Source organism: Hemiscyllium ocellatum, chromosome 40, assembly GCF_020745735.1.
Source record: "Hemiscyllium ocellatum isolate sHemOce1 chromosome 40, sHemOce1.pat.X.cur, whole genome shotgun sequence".
In the NCBI taxonomy this organism is placed as follows: Eukaryota; Metazoa; Chordata; class Chondrichthyes; order Orectolobiformes; family Hemiscylliidae; genus Hemiscyllium; species Hemiscyllium ocellatum.
This window is the reverse complement of record NC_083440.1, coordinates 5,400,126-5,414,317: the sequence shown is the minus strand read 5'-3', so window position 1 is coordinate 5,414,317 and position 14,192 is coordinate 5,400,126.

Genomic DNA, 14,192 nt, shown 5'->3' with positions numbered 1-14,192 from the left:
ACAAACAAGGGAAAAAATGGTACGGAATAACTTAAACTCTCTGAAAACACAAAAAATCATCCTAACTTAATGACAGTATTCCAAATACTTGCAATAATCCACATAAACATCCATTGGCCTAACAGGGAAAATTAAACTCAGGGTTTTACAGGAGAGAAGAAAGAGACAGAGAACCAGCCCAGATGGGTTTCTGTGGGTCCAGCAGCTTCAAAACACGACTGCTCAAACCGAAATCAAACCAGAGAGAAGCTGAGCTGGGAGAACGGGCACTTCCCGTTCATGGGAAAAAAGTTTAAGTTTCAAAAACATGAAAGCTTTCTGCCCAAGGCAGTACCTGTTAGCTATGATTAAAATGGCCAGAAAACACTTCTCCCCCAGACTTTTCAGAATCGGCGTCATTTATGACCTCACTGAGAAAAAGCACCAAGGACTACATCGCCCTGAAAAAGGAGCAGCTTTACCACAATAGATATCCTTAAACTATCTTAGGGAGGATGCAGAACATTCTCAAATGGGAAAGGGAACAGCAGCAGGTCATTGTATATATTAGAACAAGTAATATTGGGCAGGGAAAGGACAAGGTTCTTAGGAGCTAATATAAGAAATTAGGCAGGAATTTAAAAAGCATGTCCTCCAGGGTAGTAATACCTGGAATACTCCCAGTGCCATGTACTAATGAGAGTAGGATTATAAGAATAGTGCAGTTAGATGTGTGGCTGTGGAGCTGGTTTAGGGAGAATAATTCACTTTTTTGGCTCTTCTGGGGTAATCGTGACCAGTATAATTGATTGATTGTTTGATTGTCAGATGTACCGAGGTGCAGTGAAAAGTTTTGTTGACGAAAATTACAAGTAGATCATAGTAACAAAGGATGTTCAAATCAACAAGACTTATACAAAGGAAAAGGTCAGCACTGAAGATGCTAGAGATCAGAGTCGAGAGTGTGGTGCTGGAAAAACTCAGCAGGTCAGGCAGCATCCGAGGAGCAACAGAATCTACATTTTGGGCATAAGCCCTTCATCAGAAATGAGACTAGCGGGTAGCTGCTGAGATAAAAAATGGGAGGGGGGTTCGACTTGCGGGGAGGTTACTGAGAAAGCGACAGGGGGATGAAGATGTGGGAGAAGGTGATAGGTCGGAGGGGGCAGTGATGGTCCAGTGGGTGGTGCCGAGTTGGAGGCTTGGGACTGGGATAATGTTGAAGGGGGTGGCGGTAATGAGGAATCTGTTGAACTCCACATTTATCCCATGTAGTTGCAGAGTCCCAGGGCGGAATATGAGGCGTTCCTCCTCCAGGCGTCGGGCAGTCATACTTTGGCGGTGGAGGATGCCCAGGACCTGCATTTCCTTGACGGAGTGGGAGAGGGAGTTGAAGTTTTCAGCAACGGGGAGGTGGGGTTGGTGAGTGCAGATCTCCCAGAGATGTTGTCTGAAAAAATCCGCAAGAAGGCGTTCTGTCACCATGATGTAGGCTTAGACAAAGCCTTACAGGTTGCCTTGCGAAGGGCGCACATTGGATGAGATCAGTTTTTGCAAGGTCAGCGATATTTTAGGGAGATAATCCATTCATAAACCTAATAATGACCGGGAAGAAGCTGTCCCTGAATCACTGGCGCGTGTGATCAGGCTTATGTATTTTCTGCCTGACTGAACAGGTTGTTTGGTGATCATTACTGGGGTTAAAATGGTCTTTGATGATGTCAGTAGCCGTTCCATGGCAGCTGGCTGTGGAAATGGAATCCATGGTTGGAAGTGTAGCTTCCATGATGGTCAGGGCTGTGCACAACTTTTTACATATCTTTTTACAGACCTGGGCAAAGAAGTTGCCATAGCGGCCCCTGCTGCACTCAGAGAGTATGCTCTCAATGCTACAGGTGAAGAAGTTGTTGAGGGTCTTTACAGACATGCCAAATTTCCTGAACCACCTGAGGAAGGGTGGCGGTTGTTGTGTCTTTTTGGTCATCGCATTCACACGGAGAATCCATGACAGTTGTTGTCACATCCGGGAACCTCACGCTCTCCAACCTCTCAATGTCAGTTCCACGGATGTAGATGGGGGTATGTTCTTCTCCATTCTTTCTGAAGTCGAGAATCAATTCTTTAGTTTTGCCGACATTGAGAGAGAGGTTGTAGTCATTGCATCATGTTACCAAGCCCTCCATCTCCCTTCACTTTCAGAAGAACACGTTGCACCTGAAGTGGATGGGCTCCAATATACTGGCAGAGAAATTTGCTCGAGCTGCTCGGGAGGATTTAAAATAGCAAGAGCTTTGGTTGAGACCCAGGGAGATAGGAAGGAAACAGATCAGTTTGAGATTGGTGCATTTGGGAAAAGGAGCAAGTCAAACAGTTCGTGCAAGCAGGAACAAAGCAGAAAATGAGATTAGACTGATACATTAACTACATTTACTTCAATGCAAGAGGCTGAACAGGAAAGGCAAATTAACACAGGGCATGGTTAGGAACAAGGGATTGGGATATCAGAGCAATTACAGAGACGTAGCTCACGGATGGACAGAACTGGCTGCTTCATGTTTCAGGATATAAATGCTACAGGAAGGATAGAAAAGGAGATGAGAAAGGAGGGGAAGTGTCATTTATAATTGGGAAAAAACATTACCACTGTACGTGGAAAGGATACTCCTAGGAGTGTGTCCAGGAAAGTTATTTTGGGTGGAACTGAGAAATGAGAAAGAGATAATCACCTAATGAGGATTATATGATGGACTGCCCCAAGAGTCAGCAGGAAATTGAGACTCAAATGTATCAGGAAGTCTCAGTTATCAGTCAGACTAAGAAAAAGATAATGGTCGGGGTGTTTAACTTTCCAAATATAGACTGGGGTTGTCATTGTGTTAAGGTGTGAGGTGGAGAGAAATTTGTTTTTATGAACAAAAAAGTTTTCTGATTCAGTGTGTCGATCTCCCTACTCGAGAAGGTGCAACACTTTATTTATGTTTGAGAATTAATGCAGAGCAGGTGACCGAGGTGTCAGTGGGGGAGAACTTCTCCGCCAGTGATAATAATTCTATTAGTTTCAAAATAATCATTGAAAAGTATAGGCTGGATGTTAAAGTTAAATTTCTCAATTAGAGAAATGTCAATTTTGATAGTATTAGATAAGAACTTTCAAAAAATGATATGGGGCGGACATTCATATGTAAAGACATGGCTGGAAAATGGGAAAACTTCAAAAAATGAGATAACGAGAGTCCAGAGACAGTATGTTCTTTTCCAGGTGAAAGGAAGGGCGAGTAGGTGTAGGGAATGCTGTATGACCAGAGAAATTGAGAAATCAGGAGCGTATGAAGAGATCATAAGATAGCGTTGGCAAATAGGGTTAAGGGTAATGCAAAAGGGAAATACAAATAAATTAAGGACCAAAGGGTAAGTAGGCAAGAATAGGGCCACTTTAATTTCAGCAGGACTGCCTTCATGTGGAACTGCAGGAGATGGCGTGCGGGTGGGGGGGGGGGGGGGGGCGGGGGGTGATGGTGGTGCGTAATACTTACTATTTTGCATCAGCGTTTACCTTGGAGAAGTGCATGGAAGCTAGAGAACTTGGGGACTTAAATAGCATCATCTCGAAAAATGTCCGTACTACAGAGGAGGAAGTGCTGGGCATCTTAAAACACATAAAAGTGGATATATGCCCAGGACCTGATCAGGTGAACCTGGAACAATGTGGGAAACTCAGGACGTGATTGCTGGTCCTATAACTGAGATACTTGTGTCATCGACAACCACAGGTGAGGTGCCAGAAGATAATGCTGTGCCAATATTTATGAAAGATGGTAAGGAATAGCCCAGGAACTGTACAATCGTGATCCTTACATTTGTGGTTGGGCAAGTTGTTGGAGGGGACCCTGAGGGACAGGGTGTACATGTATTTGGAAAGGCAAGGGCTGGTTAGTGATAGTCAACATGTCTTTGTGCGTGGGAAATCATGTCTCATTAATTTGAGTTTTTTGAAGAAATAGTGAAGAGGATTGATGAGGGCAGAGTATTGAAGGTGTCGATATGGACATCAGCAAGGCATTCATCAAGGTTCCTCATGCGAGACTGGTTAGCGAGGTTAGATCACATGGAATACAGGGAAAACTATCCATTTGGATACAGAACTGGCTCAAAGGTAGAAAATCGGGGGTGGTGGTAGAGGGCTGTTATCAGACTTGCTATACTGACCCCAGCGGTATACTGTGAGGATGGGTGCTCGGTTCATTGTTTTTTGTCATTTATATAAATGATTTGGATGTGAACTGAGGAAGGATAGTTAATAAGTTTGCAAATGACACCAAGTTTGACGGTGCAATATGCAGACAAAAAGGGTACTTCAAAGTACAATGAGATCATGATCAGTTGGCGGGTGGCACAGGAATGCAGGCAGAGTTTAATTTACATAATTGAGAGGTGCTACATTTTGGAAAGGCAAATCAGAGCAGGACTTATACACCTAATGGTATGGTCCTGGAGAGTGTTGCTGAACAAAGAGACCTTGGAGTACAGTTCATAGATGCTTGAGCATGGAGTCTCAGGTAGACAGAATAGTGAAAAACGTATTTGGTATTTGATTTATTTTTATATTTAAGTTTTCTTATCAAGTGCCCTCAAGTGCAAAAGTACAGGAGTACAGTGACAAATGTTTAATGTCACCAAACACAGCACCGTCTTTGGCCTAAAGGTTCTGAGGTACAAAATTTAAGAATACGTTGTAACAGAAAACCAAAGTCAACAATAAAACATTTCCATTAGTCTTAGTGTAAGTAGAAAAAATAAACGAATGAAGTTAAATGTTAATGTTATAGTCACGCAAATTTTTAAATGGAAAACTGATGGAATAAAGGTAAAAGTTCAATAATCTTTCTTAAGTGCACTTCCTATGAGTGTTCAATCTCCACTATTTTCTCCCACTCTCTGGGAAATCTCTTTCTTCCCGCTCACAATGCCACAGAAACTGGGGGATGGGTGAGGGGCCTTCCTCATCGACACTTCGGGCTTGCTCTGGCCATTTTAGGCTCAGTCCCACAGCCACTTCCATGCACAGACATTCAGCTGACACTCCTCGGGACCCCGGCTTCTGCCACACTCCCAACAATGCCATCGTCACTATTGCGTCTCTGCAGAAAGTTAGAGGATCAGGAAAAAATGGCCAAAATCAGAGAGAAGATAAAAAAAACGTGGTCAACTCTGGAATGGACGGCATACAACGTTGCTCCCACCATCTTCAATAATTTACTCATTTTCTCCTCCATATGCAGGGGAATGTATACCTTCAATAGACATTGCATTGAATATAAGGAGTTGGGAGGTCATGCTGACACTGCAGGATATTGCTTGGCCCGCATTGGAATATTGAATCTAATTTTGGTCTCCCTCCTACAAGAATTATATTGTTCTGCTGAAAAGTTTGAAGGAAAAATTTACAAGAATTTTGGCAGGACAGGAAGGTTGAGTTACAGGGAGAGACAGAATGGCTGGGCTATCTTCCCTGCAGAGTCTGAGGCTGAGGGCTGACCTTCTTGAAGTTTTTAAAATCATGAGGGGGATGTACTGGGTCAACAGCAACGGTCAATTTCTTAGAGGTCAGAAGTCCAAAATGAGAGGGCATAGGTTTAAGCTGAAAGAGAACAGCTTTAAAAGGAACCGAAGAGGTAACTTTTTCATAAAGGGAGTGGTGCGTGTATGGGTCAAATGCTGGCAAATAGACGAGATTAATTTGGGATATCTTCTGAGCATAGACGGGTTGAACCAAAGGGTCTGTTTCTGTGCCATACATCTCTATGACACTTTGATTCTGGAACAACTAGGAAGTACATGGTGCAGATTGAACAATGCACTGACAGAAGGCTTATCAAACACACGTTCAACGTTCCGACGAATGACATGCCTTGATGTTTGGCCTTTGCTGTGACTTCGAGTCAAAGAGTCAGTGAGATGTTCACTGCAGGATTCAGAGCCTCTAACCTGCTCTGTCACCATTGTAATAATATGGCTAGTCCAGTTCAGTTATAGTTAATGTTAAACCCAAGATGTTGACAGTTGAGTATTCAGCGGTGGGAACTATATTGAAAGTGAAAGGCTGATAGCTTAATTCTCTTGTAGTAGAGATGATCATAATCCATCATTTATTGACATGAGTGTTCTCTGCAGTTTTTGATCCCAGTCCTGAATATTATCCAGAATCTATTGGACCTGGACGTGGACTGCTGTATTTCTGTAATCCCATCAGCTCTTGAACATTGTACATCTGTTGATTAATAGATCAGATGGTGGAGTGAAGTACTTTAACAAAACTACTGAAGATGTTTGGACCAAGGACAGTCTACTGAGGAACTCCTGCAGAGGTGTTCTGAAGCTCAGATGACTGATAATCAACAATCACAGTATTCTTCTTTGTGCCAGTTATGACACCAACTGGTGGAGAGTTTTACTCAATTTCCATTGACACAATCATGCTCAAGCTCGTTGAAGTTACACTCAGTCAAATGCATCCTTTTCTGTTAAGCAGAGTCACACTCATAGAATCACAGAGATGTACAGCATGGAAACAGACCCCTCGATCCAACCTGTCCATGTTGAACAGCTATTCCAATCCAACCTATTCCCACCTGCCAGCACCCGGCCCATATCCCTTCAAACGCTTCCGATTCATAAACCCATCCAAATGCCTATTAAATGTTGCAATTATACCAGCCTCCACCACATCCTCTGGCAGCTCATTCAGTACACGTACCGCCCTCCACGTGAAGAAGTTGCCCCTTAGGGCTCTTTTATATCTTTCCCCTCTCACCCTAAAGCTCTGCCCTCTCGTTCAGGACTCCCTCACCCCAGGGATTTTGTCAATTTATCCTATACATGCCCCTCATAATTTTGTAAATTTCTATAAGGTCACCCCTCAGCCTCTGACGCTTCAGGGAAAACAGCCCACGCGGCATCTGGAATCACCTCTTCTTCTCTGTTTTTGAACTGAGGCTGCAATGGGTTCGGGAGCTGAGTGTCACTGGCGGAACCCAAACTGGACGTCAATGAGCAGGTTATTGCTGAGCAGGTGCTGCTTGGTAGCACTGTTGAAAATCCTTTCCATCACTTTACTGATGATTACACGTCGACTGATGAGGCGGGAATTGGCTGGGTTGGACTTGTTCTGGTTTTGGTGCACTACATACATGGGCAAGTTTCCACTCTCTCAGTTAGTTGTCAGTGCTGTACCTCAGCAGCAACTGCTTGCCTCGGGGTGTAGGGTGTTCTGGAGCAAATGACATCAGTGTCTTTGCTGGGATGTGGTCTGGACCACAGGCTTTTCCCGCTTGAGGAGGCCGAGACTGATTAGTCCATCAATGGTTCTGTCTGAAAAATTTTTGTGAACGGGTTCAATCTTATCGTTGTGTGGATGTGTTCGCCCCTTCCCATTGTTGATTATTGGAGATATATGTGTAGCCATGGTCACCAAGGTGAGGTTAAAGGAAATCAAAATGGCGATGACACTGTACGAGTCCTTGTGAAATCTCGACAGTAGATCTAGCTCTAACGTTTCTTACTACCATTCGACATTTTAAAACATAAATTCTGAATCTGTAAAAATTACTGAGTCACATAGCAGAATCGGGTCACTGCTGGGTCACACAGCTGTGCAGGATCTGTGCTGGGACACACCGCTGTAAGGGTCACTGCTGCATCACTCGAATGTGCAGGGTCACTGCTAGGCCACACGGCTGTGCAGGGTCACTGCACGGTCAATCAGCTGCGAATCCTGCTGGTCACTCGGTTGTGCAGCGTCACTGTTAGGTCACTCGCTGTGCAGGGTCACTGCTGGGACACACAGCTGTGCAGGGTCACTGCTGTGTCGCACAGCTGTGCTGGGTCACTGCTGAGTCATATGGCTGGCAGGGTCACTTCTTGGTTACTCGTCTGTGCTGTGTCACGGCTGGGTCACTTGACCGTGCAGGGTCACTGCTGTTTCATTGGCTGTGCAGGGTCACTGCTGGAACACACAGCTGTGCAGGGTCACTGCTGTGTCGCACAGCTGTGCTGGGTCACTGTTGAGTCATATGGCTGGCAGGGTCACTACTTGGTTACTCGGCTGTGCTGTGTCACGGCTGTGTCACTTGACCGTGCGGGGTCACTGCTGGTTCCTTCGCTGTGCAGGGTCACTGCTGGGTGACTCGTCTGAGCCAAGTCACTGTTGGGTCACACAACTGTACAGGGTCACTGCAGGGTCACACAGCTATGCAGGATCGCTGGCTGGTCATACAGCTGCTCAGTGTCTCTTCTGGGTAACACAGCCGTGCCAGGTAACTGCTGGGTCACACAGCTCTACAGCATAACTGTTAGATCACACACCTGTGCAGGGTCACGGTTGGGTCTCTCGGGTGTGCAGGGTCACTGCTGGTTCACTTGGCTTTGCAGGGTCACTGCTAGGTTATATAGCTGTGTAGGGTCACTGAAGGGTCACACAGCTGTGCAGGGTCAATGCTGGGTTACTCGGCTGTGCAGGTTAACTGCTGTGTCACACGGCTGTGCAGTGTCACTGCAGGGTCACAAAGCTGTGCAGGGTCCCTGCAGGGTCCCACAGCTGTGCACGGAATCCAGGGGTAGATTCTTCACACAGCGGGTTGTGAGTTCATGGAATGCCCTGCCCGTATCAGTGGTGAACTCTCCTTCTTTATGGTCATTTAAGCGGGCATTGGATAGGCATTTGGAAGTTATTGGGCTAGTATAGGTTAGGTAGGATTCGGTCGGCGCAACATCGAGGGCCGAAGGGCCTGTACTGCGCTGTATCCTTCTATGTTCTATGTTCTATGAACACTGAAGGGTCACACAGCTGTGCAAGGTCAATGCTGGTTTACTCGGCTGTGAAGGTTCACTGCTGTGTCACACGGCTGTGCAGTGTCACTGCCGGGCCCCACAGCTGTGCAAGTACACAGCTGTCTAGCGGTGCTTTTCAGGATCAGTGCTGAGTCACAGAGTTGTGCGGGGTCACTGCTGGGTCATACATCTGATCAGGGTCACTGCTCAGTCACTTTTCTGTGCAGGGTCGCTAATGGGTAATGCAGCTGATCAGGGGAACTGCTGAGTCACACAGTTGTGCAGAGTCACTGCATTCTCACTCGGCTATGCAAGGTCACTGCTAGATCACTAGTCTGTGCAGGGTAACTGCTTGGTCATACAGGTTCTCAGGGTCACTGCGGGGACCTCCAGCTGTGCAGGGTCACTGTTGGGACACACCACTGTGCAGGGTCATGGCTAGTTCACACAGCTGTGCTGGTTCACTGCTCGGTCACACATCTGTGTGGTGTCACTGCTGGGTCTCACATATGTGCCGTGTCACTGCTGGGTCACACAGCTGCTCAGGGTCACACATTTGCGCAGGGTCACTGCTGGGTTATATGGCTGTGCAGGGTCACTGCCAGGTCGCACATCTGTGTAGGGTCACGGCTGGGTCACAACGCTGTGCAACGTCACTGCTGGGACACTCGGCTGTGCAGGGTCACTGTTGTGTCACACAGCTGTGCAGGATCACTGCTGGGTGAGACAGCTGTGCAGGGTCACTGCTGGTTCACACAGCCATGCAGGGTCACTGCTTGGTCATACAGCTGTGCCGGGTCTCGGCTGGGTCACACAGTTGTGAAAGGTAAATGCTGGGTCACGTAGCTGCTCAGGGTCACTGCTGGGTCACAGTGCTGAGCGGTTTCACTTCTAGATCACACAGATGTGCAGGGTTACTGTCGGGTCAAACAGCTGTGCAGGGTCACTGCTGGGTCACACGGCTGTGCAGGGTCCGTGCTGGGTCATTCGGTCGTGCAGTGGCACTGTTGGTTTACACAGATGTGCAGAGTCATGTTTGAGTCACTAGGGTGTGTTGGGTCATTGCTGGTCCACTTGGCTGCGCAGCGTCACTGCTCGGTTACATAGCTGTGCAGGGTCACTGAAGGGTCACACAGCTGTGCAGAGTCAATACTGGTTTACTCGGCTCTGCAGGTTCGCTGCTGTGTCAAAGGCCTGTGTAGCGTCACTGCTGGTACAAACAGCTGTGCAGGGTTACTGAGGGTCGCACAGCTGTGCAGGGAGACTGCTGGGGCATACATCTGCTCAGGATCACTGCAAGCCACTCGTTTGTGCAGGGTCACAGCTGGGTCATACATCTGCTCAGGGTAACTGCTAATTCACTTGGCTGTGCAGGGAAACTGCTGTGTCATATAGCTGCAGAGGGTCACTACTGGGTCACACAGCTGTGCAGAGACACTCTGGGTCACACATCTGTGCAGGGTTACTGTTTGTTCACACGGCTGTGCAGCTTCACTGTTGGGTCACACGGCTGTGCAGGGTCAGTGCTGGTTCGCACACCTGCTCAGGGTCCCTGCTGGATCACATAGCGGTGAAGGGTCTCTGCTGTGTCACGCAGCTTTGAAAGGTCACTGCTGGGTCACACAGCTGTGCAGGGTCAGTTCAAAGCTCACTGTAGGTTCACACAGCTGTGCAGGGTCACTGCTGGCTCACACCTTGTGTAAAGGTCACTGTAGTGCCACTTGACTGTGCAGGGTCACTGCTAGGTCACACGACTGTGTAGGGGCAATGTTGGGTAATACAGCTGCTCAGCGTCTCTGCTGGGTAGCATAGCCTTGCAGGGTAACTGCTGGGTCATTCAGTTGTGCAGGGTCTCTGCTGTGTCACACAGTTGATTATGGTCACTGCTGCTTCACACAGTTGCTCACGATCACTATTGGTTCACACAGCTGTGCAGGGTCAGTTCAAAGGTCACTGTTGGGTCGCACAGACCACTGCACGGCCAAAAGACCCAGCACTGACCCTGCACAGCCCTGTGAATCTGCATTGACCAAACACAGTGACCAAGCAGTGAACCAGCACACTGCTGGGTCACACAAATGTGCAGGGTCACGGCTGGGTCACACAGCTGTGCAGGTCACTACAGAGTCACCTGGCTGCGCAGGGTCACGGCTGGGTCTCTTGGCTCTTCAGGTCACTACTGGGTCACTTGGCTGTGCAGTGTCACTGACGGTTCACACAGCTGTGCAGGGTCACTGCTTTTCCACACAGCTGTGCAGGGTCACTGCAGTCACCTGGCTGTGCAGGGTCACGGCTTGGTCAGATGACTCTTCAGGGTCACTGCTAGTTCACACAGCTCTGCTGGGTCAGTCCCGGGTCACAAAGCTGTGCAGGATCACTGCAGAGTCACCTAGCTGTGCAGGGTCACGGCTGTGTCACACGGCTCTTCAGAGTCACTACTTGGTCACTCGGCCGTGCAGTGAAACTGCTGGTTCACACAGCTCTACTGGGACAGTTCTGGGTCACACAGCTGTGCAGGGTCACTGCTGGGTCACTCGGCTGTGTGGTGTCACTGCTGGTTCACACAGCTCTGATGGGTCAGTCCTGGGTGAGACAGCTGTGCAAGATCATTGCTCGGTCACACAGCTGTGCAGCGTCACTGCTGGGTCACACAGCTTTGCATGGCCACTTTTGGATCACACCGCTATGCAAGATCACTGCTGGGTCATTCGGCTGTGCAGTGTCACTGCTGGCTCACACAGCTCTACTGGGTCAGTCGTGGGTGAGAGAGCTGTGCAGGGTCATTGCTCGGTCACACAGCTGTGTTGCGTCACTGCAGGGTCACACAGCTTTGCATGGTCACTGCTCTGTCACACAGATGTGCAGGTTCAGTGCTGGTCACTCGTCTTTGCAGGACAATGTTGGGTCACACAGCTGTGCAGGGTCAGTGCTGTGTCAGACAGCTGTGCAGGGTCACTGCTTGGTCATTCTGCTGTGCAGGGTAACTGTTAGTTCTCATAGCTGTGCAGGGTCAGTGCTAGGTCACACAGTTGTGCTAGTTCATTTCGGTTTCACACAACTTTGCAGGATCATTGTTCTGTCAAACTAATGTGTAATTTCTGTCAGAGAGACTGCTGGTTCAATTGTTTTGTTTGCTCCATTAAAAAACTTAGTCAAGTTTGTAAGACACGATTTTCCTCACGCAAAAACATGCTCACTATCCATAATCAATCCTTATCTCTCCAAGTAGACATAAATCCTATCCTGAGAATCATCTCCAACAACTTAGCCACCGTTGATGTCTGACTCACAGGTCTGTAGTTCCCAGCATACTCATTATGCCCATACGTTAGAAATTACAGAATATTAGCCATCTTCCAGTCTTCTGATTCTTTGCCATGTTTATAGATGATACAAATATTTCTGCTAATGGCCTTCAATTTTTACCTGACTTCCAAAACGTCATGGGACACACTTGATCAACTGCTGGAGCTTCGTCTACTTTTATGTTTTCTTAGATCCGCAGCATTGCCTCTTTGTGATATGAACTTTTCACAAAACATCAATATTTATTTCCCTGGATTCTTTCTCAACAGTAAAACTGATGCGAGATATTAATTTAATATTTCTCCCCCTCTTCTGAAGTTCAACACATATATGGCTTAGTTGACTTTGAAGAATGCCTACTCTCTAGTGCTCTCTTCCGATTAATGTATTTGAGGGATAATTTTGATTATCTTTATCCTGTTTTAACAAAGCTATCTTATATTTCCTCTTTACCTTCCTCAATTTCCTTCTTAAGAATGCCCCTGCACTATTGGTACTAGCTGATTCCAATTGTCGAATGCATAATGATTTTTTTAAATGCATGACTAGAAATTCAATATCTTTATTTATCTGTTGCAATCTGCTCCAATCAACATTTGGAAGTTCTAGTTTCATATCTTTAAAATTTGTCTTACTTCAATTCAGAACTTTAACTTACCTGGAAAACTTATGCTTTTCCATAACTATATTAAAACTAATAGTATTCTATTACCAGTCATAAAGTATTCCCGGACGAGCATTTCAGTCTCTGCCTTATTTGCCAAGAGACGTTTTGCTCCTTCTCCCGTGGGATCATTCACGTAGTGATAAAGAAAAAAAAACTTGGACACATTTAACAAATTATTCACCATCCAAACCTTACTACTATAACAGTCCAAGTCCTTGTGTGAAAAAAATAAATCCCTAACTATTATAAGCCTTATTGTTATTACATAAATTTGAGATCCCTACGTATTGGCTTCTCAATTTCGCTCTGAATATTGGAGAGACAATAGTACTTTCGCATCAAGGTGATCATTCAAACTTATTTATAATTTCAGTCCACACATTTTCACTCAATTATCCCTCAGAAATAGCCTCCCAAATTACAGTAGCAATGTTTTCCACAATCAAAAATATCACACCCGTTCTCTCTTGCCTGTCTTTCTATCATTCTGATAATATCTAAAACCCAGAACATTGAGCTGCCAGTACACCCTTCCCTCAGCTCAAGTTTCTGTAATAACTGCATCATCCCAATCCCGTGCTCCCATACAAGTTCATTTCGTCAGTCTTACATGTAAGACCTTATACATAGACTTAAATGCAGTTTAATTCTTCAGTTACTTCTGATTTGTTCTTGTCGGTATTTTTCGATTATCTTGCTCTTTTCTGATTCAGAAGCATCCTCATAGACTCATCGAGTTCTCCAGCGTGGAGAAAGGTCCTTCGACCCAAATTGATCCATGCTGATCGAAATGTTCATCCAACCTAAATCCATTTCCATGCACTTGGCCAATACCCTTCTGAACAATTTCTATTCACATTTTGTCTGAATGTACCTGGCTCAACCATTTTGTCTGGCAACTCATTCTATATGCATTACACCTCCGTTATATAAAAAAAAACTGTTGGTCCTCAGGTTCACTTTTATTCTTTCTCTCTCACCTTAAATTGATGCCGTCTCGTCCTCGATTTCCCAATCCTGGGAAAAGACTGAACGCATTCACCTTATCCATGTCTCTCATGATCTTATACATTTCGATAATATTCGCGTCAGTCTCCTAAACTCTAAAGAAACAAGTCCTAGCTCATCCAAACTCTCGCTATAACTCAGTCCCAAAAGTCCTGGCAAAACCTCGTTACTGTCTTCTGCACTCTGAACAGTTTACAACATCCTTCTACAGCAAGGTGACTAAAACTGAACACAATACTCCAAGTGCGGCCTCACAAACGTCCTGTATAAGCTGCAACATGATTTCCCAACTTCTGTACTCAACAAATCAGTCCCAAACGTCTCTGCAGAAAACACTTGGGAAATTGGACTGACTCCACCCAGTCTCTGTCACTGACCCCTGGGGACATATGACTGAACCCACTGT